At 43.2% G+C, this 13,756-nt stretch overlaps 1 long non-coding RNA gene across 1 annotated transcript in view; it reads left to right on the forward strand.

Moving 5' to 3' along the window:
- LOC120981025 overlaps window positions 1-13,756 on the forward strand; it is a 76,934-nt gene that overhangs the window by 41,280 nt on the left and 21,898 nt on the right. The gene's annotated exons all lie outside the window — the stretch shown is intronic.

A 13,756-nucleotide genomic window follows, 5' to 3' on the forward strand; every position in this document is an offset into this window, starting at 1 on the left:
TACTGATGGAAATATACATCCCAGTATATTCATTCTTATTGATAAGAAACAGTGGAACATCAAAGGCATGTGTGTTTTTATGTAACAAGCAAACATTTATTGGATTCAGAACCTTAATAGATCATTTTATTTTCAAGCGGGAAGCAGTTTTTGATACAGAATAAAGGTGAGGGTCCGACTGACAGAGCTCCAGGTGGAGCAGCGGTCGCAGGTGTCCACTGCCGCACCATATAACTCTATAGGACTGCGGGGGATAGACAAGCACTGAATACTCGTGACTACTGTTCGTCTCACTGTCATGGGCGGACTACCCACAGGGAAATTTCCCAATAGTCCGATGCCCAGAGGGCTGCCAGCCAGGTCCATAAAGATGTGATGCTCTCAGCATTAATTAATGTAGGCAGAATTTTGTGCTGCACTGTGGTATTTTGTTCTGCTGAGGCGTTTTTTTTTTTGTTCTGCACTATAATATTGACCTTCTGTCAATTCGGGGTTGCCTACAACATGGGGCTACTTTTAGTTTTTTCCTCCTCCTCCAGTCCACTCCTGTTCACATTACAAGACATGTGTGCCTGATCTCAGCTCCAGCATCCAGAATGTATTTAGCAGCACATAACATTTTCTGAAAGTAACCTACAAATATATTACTTTACAATGACAGTGGATCTGTCACCACTAGAGATGAGCGAATCGATTCTAACCGAATTGGATTCAATTACAATTTTGTAAAAATTCAAGCTGGATCTAAGACTACATTTTTTTTTGAGAGAGAGATAGAAATCTTCAGGATCCAGCACAGCACTTTCAATTTGGGTAGAATCAATTCGAACATGAATCAAATTGATTGACCGAATTGAACGTTAATCAAATTTTAAACGATTTGAACATCTCTAGTGATGAAGAAGCTTGGCACTTCTGGTACTTCTTTAAATAAAAGTTTGTTGTGTCACAGAGAGCAAAGTTTTAAAGCAGATAGTTTATTGAGCGTTAAAGGTGAAAGTAGAAATAAGTGGACTATGTGCACAGAGAACCAAACAGAGATGGTCAGAGTCAGAGTTTTAAAATGTTTTTAAGGTCACCTGCCATGTGGACGTTCCTCTTAGAATTGTGCAGATTCTGCATATCAGGAGTTAAACGCATCATTGTCTAAAAGAAGAAATGAATGCAAATGAGCTCTAATGCCACCAGATGTACTCTCTGCTCTGCACTGATGAGGGAAAATCACCCTGAAACATCTGTCTGCAGATGAGGTACTGGCTTAGTTAATATCTGAGTCATGTCTCAAGGTTTAGTTAAAGGGTTGAACATTGACTTATAAGATAGCTGCCTTACATCTGGTAGCATTAGAGGCAGGGCTTGTTAAAAGCTTAATTTGCATCCCTTTCTTCCCAGAATTCCAGAGGAGCATGAATGGCCCAGCCTCCTTACGTCTATTAAGGCGCTCTCCAAGGAGAGATAGTAGCCCCCAAATAATTGACTACAAGGATACTGTACTTCTTTAAGTAAGCTAAAGTTACATACACACTTTCATAGAGTATAATACAGGCATTGGCAATTATTAGAAAAGCTATATATGATTATTTTCTTTATAACCGCAATTGCAATGTACTCACCTGTGCACACTTTTGCAGTGAATTTTAATCTTTGTGATTCAAAAATGTAAATATGCAGTAAAGTCATAATTTATTTTTCTTACTTATAGCGCTGACATATTCCACAGCACTTTAGAGTCATTATTTTCAACTGCTATTAACACATTCTAAGTACATCCCGCAGAAACACAGGGAGAATATACAAACTCCATGCAGATGTTGTCCTTGGTTGGATTCAAACCTAAGACCACCGCAAGGCACTAGTGCTAACTACTGAGCCACCATGCTGGCTTAGAGAATAGCACTGTAGGTTTTGTTCACATCTGTACATGCCATAAAATTAGTGTATCTCAAAATAAAATGATTATTATAATAAATGTAATGATAAAGTCATATTTTATAGACTTTACTCTACCAGGGTCAAATGTCCAGTTCACTGCCCTCACCCTCAGTCTAAATACCCTGGCCCAGGCAAAGTGACTTGTTGGTGCCTCATGTGGCAACTGGACCTGCTTAAAGATCATTTATAATAGCGTATGAATTGCTACTTGGATGGACAGATAGACAGAAGTGCAGCCTCTGTGCAGGCGGAAAAACGTTTTGACTGTTTTAACACAAGTTGAAACATTTTAGAATGTTTGTTTATGACGAGAGAAAGAAAGAGCAAGATAAAGAAAGAAAGAAAAAAAAAGGTAAGAGAGACAGTAAGTGAAAGAAAGACAGAGAGAGAGAATGTGAAAGAAAGAAAGAAAGAAAGAAAGAAAGAGAGAGAAAGTGAAAGAGAGTGAGAGAGAAAAAAAGAGAAAGAAAGAAAGAAAGAAAGAAAGAAAGAAAGAAAGAAAGAAAGAAAGAAAGAAAAAGAGACAGAGTTGATTATGACCACAAAAATAAAATGAAAGAGAGAAAAAGAAAGAAAGAATAAAAGAAAGAAAGAAAGACAAATAGATAAAAAAAGGAGAAACAAAATGAAAGAGAGAGAAGGAGAAATGGGCAAAGAAACAGGGAAAATAAAAGAGAAGAAGGAGAAATAGAGAAAGAAAGAAAGAAAGAAAGAAAGAAAGAAAGAAAGAAAGAAAGAAAGAAAGAAAGAAAGAAAAAGAAAGAAAGAAAGATAGTCAGAAAGTGAAAGAAAGACAGAGAGAGAGAAAGTGAAAGAAAGAAAGAAAGAGAGAGAGAGAGAGAGAGAGAGAGAGAGAGTGAAAGAAAAACAGAGAAAAAATGAAAGACAGAGAAAAAAAAAGAGAAAGAAAGAAAAAGAAAGACAGAGAGTTGATTATGACCACAAAAATAAAATGAGAGAAAAAGAAAGAATGAAAGAAAGAAAGAGAGAAAGGCAAAGAGATAAAAAAGGAAAAACAAAATGGAAGAGAGAGAGAAGGAGAAATGGGCAAAGAAACAGAACGGAAAAAAAAAGAGAAGGAGAAAGAGCCAGCAAGAAAAAGAGAGAAAGAAAGAAAGCAAAAAAAAAGAGAGAAAGAAAGAAAAAAGAGAAAAAGAAAGATATTTCAGTTTTCTATTTACTAAAAAATACTTTTGTGAAGGCTGTGTCTGGATGTCACAGGGATCACGTGCCCAGAGACCACACTTATTGGTGACACTCGTGATCTCAGCTGTCTAGTGTCAGCGGCGTCACAGAGCTGTGAGGAAGAGGGGGAGAACAGAGAAGGAACTCGGCAGAGAAAGATGTCACTTTCCTGTGCATTGTATTAATGAAGTGACTTTTGATATTATTAGGGGTCCGCAAATTGTTAAAATACAAAAAGAACCTGAATAAATGTGTTCTTGTGAGCATATAATTTTATATTAGATGTTCCCTGTAATTTGGAAACAGGAAGAAACAATGTTGTACCTTTGAATAACTTATAGATTAATATATGGGTGGATTTTATAAGTGATTGCATTCATGAAGATTAAAGGAGCTCTCCAAATGTAAACATTTCAGATATGTCAGAATTCTATATTTTCTCATCGTCTACCTGTGCAAGTTTCTATTATGTTTAGTCCCACAGTCCTATACTCTCCCCGGTGCCGAGTTTACTTACCTATACGGCATACATATTAGGACATCATCAGACATCATCCACAACTCCATCCTCCGTCAGGCAAAACTCCGTCCTCCCTCATCCAAAACTCCGTCCTCCCTCAGACATCAGCCAAAACTCCATCAGACCTCAGACAAAACTCTGTCGTCCCTCATCCAAAACTCCGTCGTCTCTCATCCAAAACTCCGTCGTCCCTCAGCCAAAACTCAGTCGTCCCTCAGCCAAAACTCAGTCGTCCCTCAGCCAAAACTCAGTCGTCCCTCAGCCAAAACTCTGTCGTCCCTCAGCCAAAACTCCGTCAGACATCAGCCAAAACTCCGTCAGACATCAGCCAAAACTCCGTCAGACATCAGCCAAAACTCCGTCAGATATCAGCCAAAACTCCGTCAGACATCAGCCAAAACTCTGTCATCCCTAACTCAAAATATGCCCTACTACACACACTCTTCACCTGACAGAGCTGCTAGCTGCTGGAGAGGCAAAGGACCTATGATGATGTCATGACTATGTGACGAGTCACGTGTGTGGGAGGGGTCAGATGTGCACAGCAGCTGGTAGAGTGTACAGAACTGTAGCCATCAAATAGAGCTCTGTACTAGAGATGTGTGTGTAACCTGCATGTAGCAGTGTTGTGTATTGTGTAGCAGAGCTGTATGTGTAACCTGCATGTAGCAGAGCTTTGTACTGTGTAGCAGAGCTGTATTTGTAACCTGCATGTAGGAGAGCTGTATGTGTAACCTGCATGTAGCAGAGCTGTGTACTGTGTAGCAGAGCTGTATTTGTAACCTGCATGTAGCAGAGCTGTATGTGTAACCTGCATGTAGTAGAGCTGTGTACTGTGTAGCAGAGCTGTATGTGTAACCTGCATGTAGCAGTGCTGTGTACTGTGTAGCAGAGCTGTATGTGTTACCTGCATGTAGCAGAGCTGTCTACTGTGTAGCAGAGCTGTATGTGTAACCTGCATGTAGCAGAGCTGTATGTGTAACCTGCATGTAGCAGAGCTGTATGTGTAACCTGCATGTAGCAGAGCTGTGTACTGTGTAGCAGAGATGTATGTATAACCTGCATGTTGCAGTGCTGTGTACTGTGTAGCAGAGCTGTATGTGTAACCTGCATGTAGCAGAGCTGTATGTGTAACCTGCATGTTTCAGTGCCGTGTACTGTGTAGCAGAGCTGTATGTGTAACCTGCATGTAGCAGAGCTGTGTACTGTGTAGCAGAGCTGTATGTGTTACCTGCATGAAGCAGAGTTGTATTTGTAACCTGCATGTAGCAGAGTTGTGTACTGTGTAGCAGAGCTGTATGTGTAACCTGCATGTAGTAGAGCTGTATGTGTAACCTGCATGTAGCAGAGCTGTATGTGTAACCTGCATGTAGCAGAGCTGTGTACTGTGTAGCAGAGCTGTATGTATAACCTGCATGTTGCAGTGCTGTGTACTGTGTAGCAGAGCTGTATGTGTAACCTGCATGTAGCAGAGCTGTATGTGTAACCTGCATGTTTCAGTGCCGTGTACTGTGTAGAAGAGCTGTATGTGTAACCTGCATGTAGCAGAGCTGTGTACTGTGTAGCAGAGCTGTATGTGTAATCTCCATGTAGCAGAGCTGTATGTGTAACCTGCATGTAGCAGAGTTGTGTACTGTGTAGCAGAGCTGTATGAGTAACCTGCATGTAGCAGTGCTCTGTACTGTGTAGCAGAGCTGTATGTGTAACCTGCATGTAGCAGAGCTGTATGTGTAACCTGCATGTAGCAGTGCTGTGTACTGTGTAGCAGAGCTGTATGTGTAACCTGCATGTAGCAGAGCTGTATGTGTAACCTGCATGTAGCAGAGCTGTGTACTGTGTAGCAGAGCTGTATGTGTAACCTGCATGTAGCAGAGCTGTATGTGTAACCTGCATGTAGCAGAGCTGTGTACTGTGTAGCAGAGCTGTATGTGTAACCTGCATGTAGCAGAGCTGTATGTGTACCCTGGATGTAGCAGAGCTGTGTACTGTGTAGCAGAGCTGTATGTGTAACCTGCATGTAGCAGAGCTGTGTACTGTGTAGCAGAGCTGTATGTGTACCCTGCATGTAGCAAAGCTGTGTACTGTGTAGCAGAGCTGTATGTGTAACCTGCATGTAGCAGAGCTATATGTGTAACCTGCATGTAGCAGAGCTGTGTACTGTGTAGCAGAGCTGTATGTGTTACCTGCATGTAGCAGAGCTGTATGTGTAACCTGCATGTAGTAGAGCTGTGTACTGTGTAGCAGAGCTGTATGTGTAACCTGCATGAAGCAGTGCTGTGTACTGTGTAGCAGAGCTGTATGTGTAACCTGCATGTAGCAGAGCTGTGTACTGTGTAGCAGAGCTGTATGTGTAACCTGCATGTTGCAGTGCTGTGTACTGTGTAGCAGAGCTGTATGTGTAACCTGCATGTAGCAGAGCTGTATGTGTAACCTGCATGTAGCAGAGCTGTGTACTGTGTAGCAAAGCTGTATGTATAACCTGCATGTTGCAGTGCTGTGTACTGTGTAGCAGAGCTGTATGTGTAACCTGCATGTAGCAGAGCTGTATGTGTAACCTGCATGTAGCAGTGCTGTGTACTGTGTAGCAGAGCTGTATGTGTAACCTGCATGTAGCAGAGCTGTATGTGTAACCTGCATGTAGCAGAGCTGTGTACTGTGTAGCAGAGCTGTATGTGTAACCTGCATGTAGCAGAGCTGTCTACTGTGTAGCAGAGCTGTATGTGTACCCTGCATGTAGCAGAGCTATATGTGTAACCTGCATGTAGCAGAGCTGTGTACTGTGTAGCAGAGCTGTATGTGTACCCTGCATGTAGCAGAGCTATATGTGTAACCTGCATGTAGCAGAGCTGTGTACTGTGTAGCAGAGCTGTATGTGTAACCTGCATTTAGCAGAGCTGTATGTGTAACCTGCATGTAGCAGAGCAGTGTACTGTGTAGCAGAGCTGTATGTGTAACCTTCATGTAGCAGAGCTGTGTACTGTGTAGCAGAGCTGTATGTGTAACCTGCATGTAGCAGAGCTGTGTACTGTGTAGCAGAGCTGTATGTGTAACCTGCATGTAGCAGAGCTGTATGTGTACCCTGGATGTAGCAGAGCTGTGTACTGTGTAGCAGAGCTGTATGTGTAACCTGCATGTAGCAGAGCTGTATGTGTAACCTGCATGAAGCAGAGCTGTGTACTGTGTAGCAGAGCTGTATGTGTAACCTGCATGTAGCAGAGCTGTATGTGTACCCTGGATGTAGCAGAGCTGTGTACTGTGTAGCAGAGCTGTATGTGTAACCTGCATGTAGCAGAGCTGTGTACTGTGTAGCAGAGCTGTGTACCCTGCATTTAGCAAAGCTGTGTACTGTGTAGCAGAGCTGTATGTGTAACCTGCATGTAGCAGAGCTGTATGTGTAACCTGCATGTAGCAGAGCTGTGTACTGTGTAGCAGAGCTGTATGTGTAACCTGCATGTTGCAGTGCTGTGTACTGTGTAGCAGAGCTGTATGTGTAACCTGCATGTAGCAGAGCTGTATGTGTAACCTGCATGTAGCAGAGCTGTGTACTGTGTAGCAAAGCTGTATGTATAACCTGCATGTTGCAGTGCTGTGTACTGTGTAGCAGAGCTGTATGTGTAACCTGCATGTAGCAGAGCTGTATGTGTAACCTGCATGTAGCAGTGCTGTGTACTGTGTAGCAGAGCTGTATGTGTAACCTGCATGTAGCAGAGCTGTATGTGTAACCTGCATGTAGCAGAGCTGTGTACTGTGTAGCAGAGCTGTATGTGTAACCTGCATGTAGCAGAGCTGTATGTGTACCCTGGATGTAGCAGAGCTGTGTACTGTGTAGCAGAGCTGTATGTGTAACCTGCATGTAGCAGAGCTGTGTACTGTGTAGCAGAGCTGTATGTGTACCCTGCATGTAGCAGAGCTATATGTGTAACCTGCATGTAGCAGAGCTGTGTACTGTGTAGCAGAGCTGTATGTGTTACCTGCATGTAGCAGAGCTGTATGTGTAACCTGCATGTAGTAGAGCTGTGTACTGTGTAGCAGAGCTGTATGTGTAACCTGCATGAAGCAGTGCTGTGTACTGTGTAGCAGAGCTGTATGTGTAACCTGCATGTAGCAGAGCTGTGTACTGTGTAGCAGAGCTGTATGTGTAACCTGCATGTTGCAGTGCTGTGTACTGTGTAGCAGAGCTGTATGTGTAACCTGCATGTAGCAGAGCTGTATGTGTAACCTGCATGTAGCAGAGCTGTGTACTGTGTAGCAAAGCTGTATGTATAACCTGCATGTTGCAGTGCTGTGTACTGTGTAGCAGAGCTGTATGTGTAACCTGCATGTAGCAGAGCTGTATGTGTAACCTGCATGTAGCAGTGCTGTGTACTGTGTAGCAGAGCTGTATGTGTAACCTGCATGTAGCAGAGCTGTATGTGTAACCTGCATGTAGCAGAGCTGTGTACTGTGTAGCAGAGCTGTATGTGTAACCTGCATGTAGCAGAGCTGTCTACTGTGTAGCAGAGCTGTATGTGTACCCTGCATGTAGCAGAGCTATATGTGTAACCTGCATGTAGCAAAGCTGTGTACTGTGTAGCAGAGCTGTATGTGTACCCTGCATGTAGCAGAGCTATATGTGTAACCTGCATGTAGCAGAGCTGTGTACTGTGTAGCAGAGCTGTATGTGTAACCTGCATTTAGCAGAGCTGTATGTGTAACCTGCATGTAGCAGAGCAGTGTACTGTGTAGCAGAGCTGTATGTGTAACCCTCATGTAGCAGAGCTGTGTACTGTGTAGCAGAGCTGTATGTGTAACCTGCATGTAGCAGAGCTGTGTACTGTGTAGCAGAGCTGTATGTGTAACCTGCATGTAGCAGAGCTGTATGTGTACCCTGGATGTAGCAGAGCTGTGTACTGTGTAGCAGAGCTGTATGTGTAACCTGCATGTAGCAGAGCTGTATGTGTAACCTGCATGAAGCAGAGCTGTGTACTGTGTAGCAGAGCTGTATGTGTAACCTGCATGTAGCAGAGCTGTATGTGTACCCTGGATGTAGCAGAGCTGTGTACTGTGTAGCAGAGCTGTATGTGTAACCTGCATGTAGCAGAGCTGTGTACTGTGTAGCAGAGCTGTGTACCCTGCATTTAGCAAAGCTGTGTACTGTGTAGCAGAGCTGTATGTGTAACCTGCATGTAGCAGAGCTGTATGTGTAACCTGCATGTAGCAGAGCTGTGTACTGTGTAGCAGAGCTGTATGTGTAACCTGCATGTTGCAGTGCTGTGTACTGTGTAGCAGAGCTGTATGTGTAACCTGCATGTAGCAGAGCTGTATGTGTAACCTGCATGTAGCAGAGCTGTGTACTGTGTAGCAAAGCTGTATGTATAACCTGCATGTTGCAGTGCTGTGTACTGTGTAGCAGAGCTGTATGTGTAACCTGCATTTAGCAGAGCTGTATGTGTAACCTGCATGTAGCAGAGCAGTGTACTGTGTAGCAGAGCTGTATGTGTAACCCTCATGTAGCAGAGCTGTGTACTGTGTAGCAGAGCTGTATGTGTAACCTGCATGTAGCAGAGCTGTGTACTGTGTAGCAGAGCTGTATGTGTAACCTGCATGTAGCAGAGCTGTATGTGTACCCTGGATGTAGCAGAGCTGTGTACTGTGTAGCAGAGCTGTATGTGTAACCTGCATGTAGCAGAGCTGTATGTGTAACCTGCATGAAGCAGAGCTGTGTACTGTGTAGCAGAGCTGTATGTGTAACCTGTATGTAGCAGAGCTGTATGTGTACCCTGGATGTAGCAGAGCTGTGTACTGTGTAGCAGAGCTGTATGTGTAACCTGCATGTAGCAGAGCTGTGTACTGTGTAGCAGAGCTGTGTACCCTGCATTTAGCAAAGCTGTGTACTGTGTAGCAGAGCTGTATGTGTAACCTGCATGTAGCAGAGCTGTATGTGTAACCTGCATGTAGCAGAGCTGTGTACTGTGTAGCAGAGCTGTATGTGTTACCTGCATGTAGCAGAGCTGTGTACTGTGTAGCAGAGCTGTATGTGTAACCTGCATGTAGCAGAGCTGTGTACTGTGTAGCAGAGCTGTATGTGTAACCTGCATGTAGCAGAGCTTTATGTTTAACTTGCATGTAGCAGTGCTGTGTACTGTGTAGCAGAGCTGTATGTGTAACCTGCATGTAGCAGAGCTGTATGTGTACCCTGGCTGTAGCAGAGCTGTGTACTGTGTAGCAGAGCTGTATGTGTAACCTGCATGTAGCAGAGCTGTGTACTGTGTAGCAGAGCTGTATGTGTAACCTGCATGTAGCAGAGCTGTGTATTGTGTAGCAGAGCTGTATGTGTAACCTGCATGTAGCAGAGCTGTATGTGTAACCTGCATGTAGCAGAGCTGTGTACTGTGTAGCAGGGCTGTATGTGTAACCTGCATGTAGCAGAGCTGTATGTGTAACCTGCATGTAGCAGTGCTGTGTACTGTGTAGCAGATCTGTATGTGTACCCTGCATGTAGCAGTGCTGTGTACTGTGTAGAAGAGCTGTATGTGTAACCTGCATGTAGCAGAGCTGTGTACTGTGTATATAGAGCAGTGTGTCTAACCGCATGTAGCAGGGCTGTGTACTGTGTTACAGAGATGTGTGTGTAACCTGGGAACTATAAAAAAGTGTAAAAAAAATATAAACATAAAAATTCAGATCACCCCCCTTTTCCCAAAATGAAAATAAAAGAACTAAAAAAATACACATCATGGGTTTCGCAATGTGTAAAAACACCCATTGTATAAAAATATATTCCCCATAAGGCAAACAGCAAAACAGAAAAAAAAAGAGTCCAAATGTCCGATTCGCCGTTTTTGGTTGCTTCATTTGCTACAAAAATTTAAATTAAAAGGTGATAAAAAAGTCTTAAACACCCCAGAATGGTATCAGTGAAAAGTTCAGATTGCCCCGCAAATAATGAGCCCCCACCCAGCTCCGTACACATAATTGCAAAAAAGTTATAGGGCTCAAAATATGGCGACAAAAAAAGAAATCAGATTTTTATTTAATTTTTTTATCACTATTAAAACGCAAGAAAAACTATACATATAAGGTATCGCCGGATTCGATCTGACCTGTAGAATAAAAGTAACCAGTCAGTTTTATCGCACATCGAATGTCGTAAATAAAAATCCTGCAAAACTGTGGTGGAATTGCTTTTTTATTTTCAACAGGAAGAATGGGCAGTTTTACCATCTGAGAAAATAAAGAGCCTCATCCACAACTACCACAAAAGACTTCAAGCTGTCATTGATGTTAAAGGGGGCAATACATGGTATTAAGAGCTGGGGTGTGTAAACTTCTGATCAGGGTCATTTGGGGAGTTTGTGTTGTGATTATGATTTATAAAGAGTAAACACAGTTGTTTGACATAAATGGCTTCAGCCGACCACTAACCATGAACTAGAGAAAAGTGTCCGTGTTATCATTCATATTCTCTGAACAATGGTTAAAGGGGTATTCCTATCACATTGATCACTGTTAAATCTGTTAATGATTTGACAGTGATCATTTTTCTAAATACATTTTATTACCCAATTCCCACCCTTTTTTAGAAAATAAGTCACCTCTTACCTGATGTTGTCTTTGGTCTCCCCTGGTTACGGCCACCTCTCCTGTCGAATCCCGCCGGGCCGTGCAATGTCCTGAACACGCATGCCACCGCGCATGCGCCATGATGTCTTCTTCCTGGCCAGTATAGTACAGAGCCGCGAACGCGCACGCCGACTCTATACTATACAGGCCAGGAATAAGTCACTATGGCACATGCGTGGCGGTGTGCGCGTTCAGGATATTGAGAGCCCCGGCCCGGAGAAAATCTTCAGTTTTCTGCGCAAGCACGGCCCGGCCGGGAAAAGAATCCAGGAAGTGAACGTCGCGCTCAAGAAAGGCAAGTATGAAAAGGGAAGATGAGAATACCCCTTTAAGAAATCATAAATTCTGCAAGGGAATGTAAACTTATCAGCACAACTGTAAGTAGCTGTGTGATATAAATCTGTGGAATATGGGAAGCATAAGAGGATGTGCACCATAAATCCCATCTTTGTAAGGCCTCTTGCACATGGCCGCTGTGTGCCTGTGGTTGTATTGTGGACCACATACGGCAGTTCCGCAATACACAGGGCACCAGCCGTGTGCATCCCGCATCCGTGATGTCGACCCATTCACTTGAACGGAACGGAAACACGGATCGGATCCCCATAGAAGCACTACAGAGTGCTTCCGTGGTGTTTCTGGCGTGCCTCCGCACAGCAAAAAAGTAGAACATGCTCACGGACCCATTCATGTTGAATAGGTCTGGATCTGTCCCGGCCGCTGCACGCACGTTGCCCGTGCATTGGGGACTGCAAATTGCTGTCCCTAATGCACGGAATGGACCAACAACGTTTATGTGCAAGAGGCCTAACACTTGTGATCTAGTTTTGTGTGAAGCGGCATATATACATTCATGTTGCATGTATTTATTAATTAGGGCTACCAATTCTGAGTAACTCGGAGTGACAGGAGATTTCCAGAATCTGATTTATTTTTTTTGTTGCCATATTTTAACCCCTATAACTTTTTTGTAATTATGTGTACGGAGCTGGGTGGGGCTCATTTTTTGCAGGGCAATCTGAACTTTTCACTGATACCATTCTGGGGTGTTTAAGACTTTTTGATCACTTTTTATAAAAAAAAATTGTAGGAAATGAAGCGACCAAAAACGACGAATCGGACATTTGGACTCTTTTTTTTTCTGTTTTGCTGTTTGCCGTATGGGGAATATATTTTTATACAATGGGTGTTTTTACACATTGCGACACCCATGATGTGTATTTTTTCAGTTCTTTTATTTTCATTTTGGGAAAAGGGGGTGATCTAATTATTATTATTATTTTTACACTTTTTTATAGTTCCCAGGTTACACACACATCTCTGTAACACAGTACACAGCTCTGCTACATGCAGGTTACACACACATCTCTGCTACACAGTACACAGCACTGCTACCTGCAGGTTACACATACAGCTCTGCTACACAGTACACAGCTCTGCTACATGCAAGTTACACATACAGCTCTGCTACACAGTAAAAAGCAATGCTACATGCAGGTTACACATACAGCTCTGCTACACAGTACACAGCTCTGCTACATGCAGGTTACACATACAGCTCTGCTACATGCAGGTATACTATTTACAGATGCCCAACTAGGCAATAGAACCTGTCTTGACCCAGGTACAGATTAATACCTTACTTTTATTATAATTCGCTAAAAATTGAACTGTACTGACATGTGTGCAATTATACTCTTTATTGAAATAGGACAAGACCAAGAAATTATAAATTAAAAACACAATGCACCTCTGCACTGTAAGTGGCATGCAGTGCACAGTGAAAGTGTGAGAGATGTGCACTATCTCCCACCTTGTATGGTTATGCACAAATTGCTACTAGTAACTCCACTGAAAAAATGACACTACCACAGCACCATGTGTGGCTCACTTGTAACAGACAGTGTAGTTGTAATGACAACTTTATAAGCTAGTAGGGGAGTAGTGATTAATCCCTCTACATACACAGGGCTTTGCTGATAGGAGGAAGCAGCAAAGTTGGGAACCGTTACAGCCAACTCAGTAGCCAGCAATAGTCGCCCTGTTAATTTAACAGTGAGACCGACACAACACCATCAATGTCTGGCCGCTAGGTGCTGATACAGTGGAGAGGCGCAGAGCAATTTAAAATCTACAGCTGTCCCCCGACATGTTTCGCCAGTCTTCTGGCTTCTTCAGGGGCAATGGACAGCAATGACAGCTACATGCAGGTTACACATACAGCTCTGCTACACAGTACACATCTCTGCTACATGCAGGTTTTACACACGAGGCGCTGCCTCCTGTCTCTTTCTTTTTATCTACATGCAGGTTACACATACAGCCCTGCTACACAGTACACAGCTCTGCTACATGCAGGTTACACATACAGCTCTGCTACACAGTACACAGCTCTGCTACACAGTACACAGCTCTGCTACATGCAAGTTACAAATACAGCTCTGCTACACAGTAAACAGCAATGCTACGTGCAGGTTACACATACAGCTCTGCTACACAGTACACAGCACTGCTACA

This window comes from Bufo bufo, chromosome 10 (assembly GCF_905171765.1).
Source record: "Bufo bufo chromosome 10, aBufBuf1.1, whole genome shotgun sequence".
Taxonomy (NCBI): domain Eukaryota; kingdom Metazoa; phylum Chordata; class Amphibia; order Anura; family Bufonidae; genus Bufo; species Bufo bufo.